General features: G+C 37.1%; 2 long non-coding RNA genes across 2 annotated transcripts; both read right to left on the bottom strand.

The window, feature by feature from the left end:
• Positions 1 to 819: 819 nt before the first annotated feature.
• On the bottom strand, positions 820 to 3004 carry LOC308402979. Its single transcript, XR_013972841.1, has 3 exons — positions 2942 to 3004; positions 1740 to 1958; positions 820 to 1149 (listed from the first exon to the last, which is right to left on the bottom strand). It is a non-coding gene; the product is annotated as an uncharacterized lncRNA (long non-coding RNA).
• Positions 3005 to 3012: 8 nt separating this feature from the next.
• Positions 3013 to 4740, bottom strand: LOC308402978. Its single transcript, XR_013972840.1, has 3 exons — positions 4588 to 4740; positions 4277 to 4382; positions 3013 to 3663 (listed from the first exon to the last, which is right to left on the bottom strand). It is a non-coding gene; the product is annotated as an uncharacterized lncRNA (long non-coding RNA).
• Between the last annotated feature and the right edge of the window lie 621 nt (positions 4741 to 5361).

Raw genomic sequence — 5361 nt, 5'->3', positions numbered from 1 at the left:
TGGATGATACAGCAGAGGATTGGGAGAATGTCATGTGGTCAGATGAAACCAAAGTAGAACTTTGTGGTATAAACTCAACTCGTCGTGTTTGGAGGACGAAGAATACTGAGTTGCATCCCAAGAACACCATACCTACTGTGAAGCATGGGGGTGGAAACATCATGCTATGGGGCTGTTTTTCTGCCAAGGGGACAGGACGACTGATCTGTGTTAAGGACAGAATGAATGGGGCCATGTATCGTGAGATTTTGAGCCAAAACCTCCTTCCATCAGTGAGAACTTTGAAGATGAAACGAGGCTGGGTCTTCCAACATGACAATGATCCAAAACACACCGCCCGGGCAACAAAGGAGTGGCTCCGTAAGAAGCATTTGAAAGTCCTGGAGTGGCCTAGCCAGTCTCCAGACCTCAACCCCATAGAAAATCTGTGGCGGGAGTTGAAAGTCCGTGTTGCTCGGCGAAAGCCCCAAAACATCACTGCTCTCGAGAAGATCTGCATGGAGGAATGGGCCAAAATACCAGCTACTGTGTGTGCAAACCTGGTAAAGACCTATAGTAAACGTTTGACCTCTGTTATTGCCAACAAAGGTTATGTTACAAAGTATTGAGTTGTATTTTTGTTATTGACCAAATACTTATTTTCCACCCTGATTTACGAATAAATTCTTTACAAATCCTACCATGTGGATTCATGGATTTTTCTTTCACATTCTGTCTCTCACAGTTGAAGTGTACCTCTGGTGCAAATTACTGACCTCTGTCATCATTTTAGGTGGGGGAACTTGCACAATCGGTGGCTGACTAAATACTTTTTTGCCCCACTGTATATAAAAACTATGGTACTATTTTTTTTTTTAAATACTCATTAAAGTTGGTTTGTGACAATTAGTGTCAGTGGTAATTGTACCCACATCTAGCAGATGATTTTACATTGACTTCTAAAGTCCAGTCATATTTTTGAGTGTTATATAATTTTCAACTGCAGTAGTCCAGTTGACTGGTCGAGGGAGCTCACTCTGTCTTTCCAAGTTTGTGAAATGAACCTGGAGATTGTCGTCCCCACATAGACTGTACTGAGCAGGTAGAATGTCATCAAACTGGTGCAGGATGTCTTGAGGCACTTGGAATCCACACTCTCTTCCACCATACCTTAGGTCAGTCAGAAAAATGAACAAATTCAGTCACTTCTCCAGGTACTATCCTTCAAGGTTACAGCAAAAGCGCAAAGTCAGTTCTGGAAATTGTGATTTTAAAGAATCTTAATTATGCATATATCTACATTTGTCATTTTTAGCCAAGATGTGATCCAAAGTTAAAATATGATTGTCTAACTTTTTTTTTTTTTTGGAAAAAAATATAAAAATAAAACGTATGTGCATGAAGTCAGAGAACAGAACTAATGGCAAAACACAAGTGGCAGCTTTAATTTCTATTCAGCAAAAAGGTGAAAACAACAAAAAATACTATTCAATTGCAAAAGTGTGTGTAATACCTGCTGTGAGTAACAGTTAGGGCAAATTGTTAAACCTAAATGGCATACTGCTTACTTAACTCAAGTGGTTAGGTCAAGAAAAAAAAGAGTGCACATAAGGGATGGACTGTTCCTGAACCATTTTATAAATGAACAACAGGTTTAATAACAGCAAGCTGGACAGGTATCCTGCACATACAATACACTATACTGAGGAAGAAAAATTTTAGTAAAACTATGAAATAAAATACATGGACTAAATACATACCTATGAGGCAGGTGATACATGGCTTCTGGTTTACCAGATGGACAACAAGATTGGTGCACAGGTCGGATGGTGTGAGTGTTCCAGAGATCTCTGTACTCGTCAAGCTCTTTTTGCAAGACATTGAGGAAGACATATCGTAGAAGGCATTTATGTTCATGACTGCCGTTGAAAAGATGCCTCTCCCTCAGGTCACTGAAGAGTTCAATCCAGAACTGAGTTCTAATGGTGGAATGACAAGGCATATAAAATTTAATAACACAAGTAATTCAATGTAATTGTCCTCTTTAAAAAAAAAGTCGTAATCTTAAGAATATTGAAATGTGCGCAATTTCGTTCAAAGAAAAGCTTATTCACATGTTCTGAAGTGTTTCATCAATGCACTGCAGGGAAAAAAAAGCAACTTCACACAAATAACAAAATTTAACAAAATGATTAATCCTTCTGTTATTCCTGCATTTGGCGGTTGAACTTAAGAAAAGTTGTAATATACAGGTCTGTCCATATAAATGTACTATTTTGTTTCTCCATGAACACTGAAGCTGTTATCACTTGTTAGATACCACACAGAAATCCAAAAGCTAGTGAAAACATCAGTAATTTTTTTTTGGCACACAAAGTTGAAGAAATGTCTGAAACGAATGACCTCCTCTAACAAATTTCTGTCATGTTGGATCAATGTTCTTATATTACTCATATTACAGTTCTCAAATTTGAAGAAACCCTTGTTCTTTTATTTATATGACTCCCTACAGGTAAACTATTTGATCTAGATGTTAGTTTGATACTACGTAGGCACACAAATTTGAATAAATTTTACTCAGTTTTAAATACATCAATCTTTACTGATGCTATTGCCTCTAGGATTCATAATAATTTATTAAAATGTTGAATGTCAGTTTGTTTGTTGTTTTTTATAGTTCCTTTTTAGGTGGAATGTCTGAGTAGGATTTTCTTTTTGAGTGTGTTGTTTTAATACAAACAAATGTCACTGGTATACCAAACCATTTATTATATTTTTTGAAGCAGTTGTGCATCACATGAGAAAAATGTGTAGGTGACTATGTTTTTCTTTCTTTGTTTGTGACTGTAATTTAATATTTGAGTATAAAACCCCACCCACAAAAAAAAGTATATCGCTGACCACGAAACACCTTCAGAACCATTCAATTTTAGTTTCAGAATATATTTTAAAAGCCATGTACCTTTGCTTTCTGAACGAAGACCACCAACTTTCAATCCGTTGATTTGTAGTTGAGGTACCATACTGTGGGCTCCTGCAAGTTCATCTCCATGGTCTGATCTTAAAGCACAGTGAATGGCTGCCATTGTGCCATTTTCTGTGCCACAGTCTGTACGAAGGCATGCTGGAAGTTGACCAAACCGTGACAAGCACTCCATATAATATTTTGCAATGATACCTGGGTATCATTTGAGCTGCCACAGCTGAGCCACATAACTTTCCTTGAAAATCCATCGACACATGCACTAATAGCAACACCAAAGGGCTTCAGCTTATCATAACCATCCACATGCCACACTTGATTTGGTCCTTCTGAAAAATATCCTCTTCGAACAAACCTGCGTTTACAGCGACGCTTAACACCATATGGATCTAGTCTTGAGAGTATGTGCATTACATCATTTCTTTTAACTTTCAGATTATACTTTTGTCGCAGTGTCTGACACATGGATCTGTAACCCAGAAGCTGACCTGAGCCTCTCAGTTCTTGTGTAACAGTGGAAATGACAATGTCAGTGGGAGTAAAGTCTGTCCTTCTAGTCATTCCAGCATCTTTTAGCCTCCTCTTTAATGTTCTCAGACTCATACAAATATTATGCTTGTTTTCAAGAAAATCCAGGATCACTTCATATGTATGGCCCTCAGAGAAATACTTATTGATGATGTCTGTGACTGAGACTGGGCCTAAGGTTGAAGAGAAAACATGAAAAGATAATTACGACCGCAGGAATCCACAAATGCACTTAATAAGTGTTTTTTAAAAAAATACCACATCTGAAACAAGTCTCAATAAACATGGCTCAAGTATTTAATCTTCTTGATGTGTGCTTAAATAAAGGCCAGCAAAAGCTCAAAGAACATGGACCAGGATTCAGGACTTATCACTGTCATTAAGACCTCTATGCTGACAACTCAAAATGAGCAAAATTAGAGAAGTTAGAAGAATTTCGTCACTGTGTACATATGCCCTATTAAGTTATAAACTAGTTTTTAAAATTATGCCGTAGAACCGGTGGCAGGCTTAAACCAGAATACAGTTCTTAGTACCTAGCAGTTCATGCCTTTGCGTTTTTGGAATTCTGATTTATCTTTGCATACAGAGTCTTTAACAATACAAAAACCTTAGAATAAGCAAATGAATATACCGGTAGTACTTTGGAATGGCACATCAATAATAATCCCCCCCCAAAAAAAGTTTAACACGCACTACTGAAGCTACTGTGGTGTATATAAGTCATTATGAAGCAATTAAAAGGTGAGCAATAAATACTAGAACTTAGGAAAGTGAAGTGCTTACCATTCTCTATAAAAGGTGCTAAAACTTGAATGTTAGTTCCACAGGACCCACAAAAAACTCCAATTTGCCCCACTAGCTGGATTCCACAATATGGACAATACATTGCCTGATGAAGACAATGCCAAATTAAAACCTGAACACATTAACTGCAATATTCCTTAATGACTTTGACTTATTAGTATTTGTTCTCGAGTTTAAAAAAGCTTCATTTCTAAGGCTACATTAAACATTATCTTTGTTAGAATTATCTTTGAATATATATTCCAGATATCTGTAGTATTATTAGAATCATGAGATTACAACACATTTACCTCTCCTCCACTTCTTTGAAGTGTGTCCCAGTCCTAGCGCACTGGTTAGCATGTTTTGGTTCGTGCAACTGGTCCGTCGGGTTATTGTCTCCCCAGGAACATTTCCGTTGTCTTTTTTCCTATTTCCGTTGTGCTTTGTGTGCTTTTGCAGCGTTTTTCTTTTTGCAGCATTTTTCTTTTTGCAAGTGTTTTCTGAAGTTGCAGTCCGTTTGGCCTCTCAGGGCCACCGTATAAACCAGATTAGTGTTCTGTTAAATGGTTAAAGTTTAGGTTGGCTTTATAATTTCTTCTATATTCTTCTAAAGAATTAAGTTAAATTCCACAGTTGAATCATAAGAAACATTTTGGGCTTGCCTATGTTACATATAAACACCGCCTCATGTTTTATCTGGTCATTGTGCTTATTAGAAACTTTATATGTTGGAAGTTAACTTTTAACAAGCATGTAATGATGATATTTAAATTAGGTGGTCTTTTTTTAAACACATATCTCTTTAGGCCTAAACTGACAGTGCCAATACCACACATTCAGACACAGTAGTAGATGGTGTCTTTAATACTATATGTACTAGTCTAATTTGGTTGTATGGGGTCTACATTGACCTTCTGTGTTGTAAGTTATAACGACTGCACAGTCATTAAGGATCAAAACAGCTTCTAAATAATTTTATGGTTTTTCTCCCTCTGCTTGCTTCTTACTGTCTTTGAGGCTTGGACCAGCACTTCCCACATGACATCAAATTCTTACAAGTCTAGAAAAGGAGCTGTTGGACA

Source organism: Rhamphochromis sp. 'chilingali' (genome assembly GCF_963969265.1).
Source record: "Rhamphochromis sp. 'chilingali' genome assembly, chromosome: 9".
Classification (NCBI taxonomy): Eukaryota; Metazoa; Chordata; class Actinopteri; order Cichliformes; family Cichlidae; genus Rhamphochromis; species Rhamphochromis sp. 'chilingali'.
Note: the sequence above shows the minus strand (reverse complement) of the source record. Positions and strands in the feature narration are given on the sequence as shown.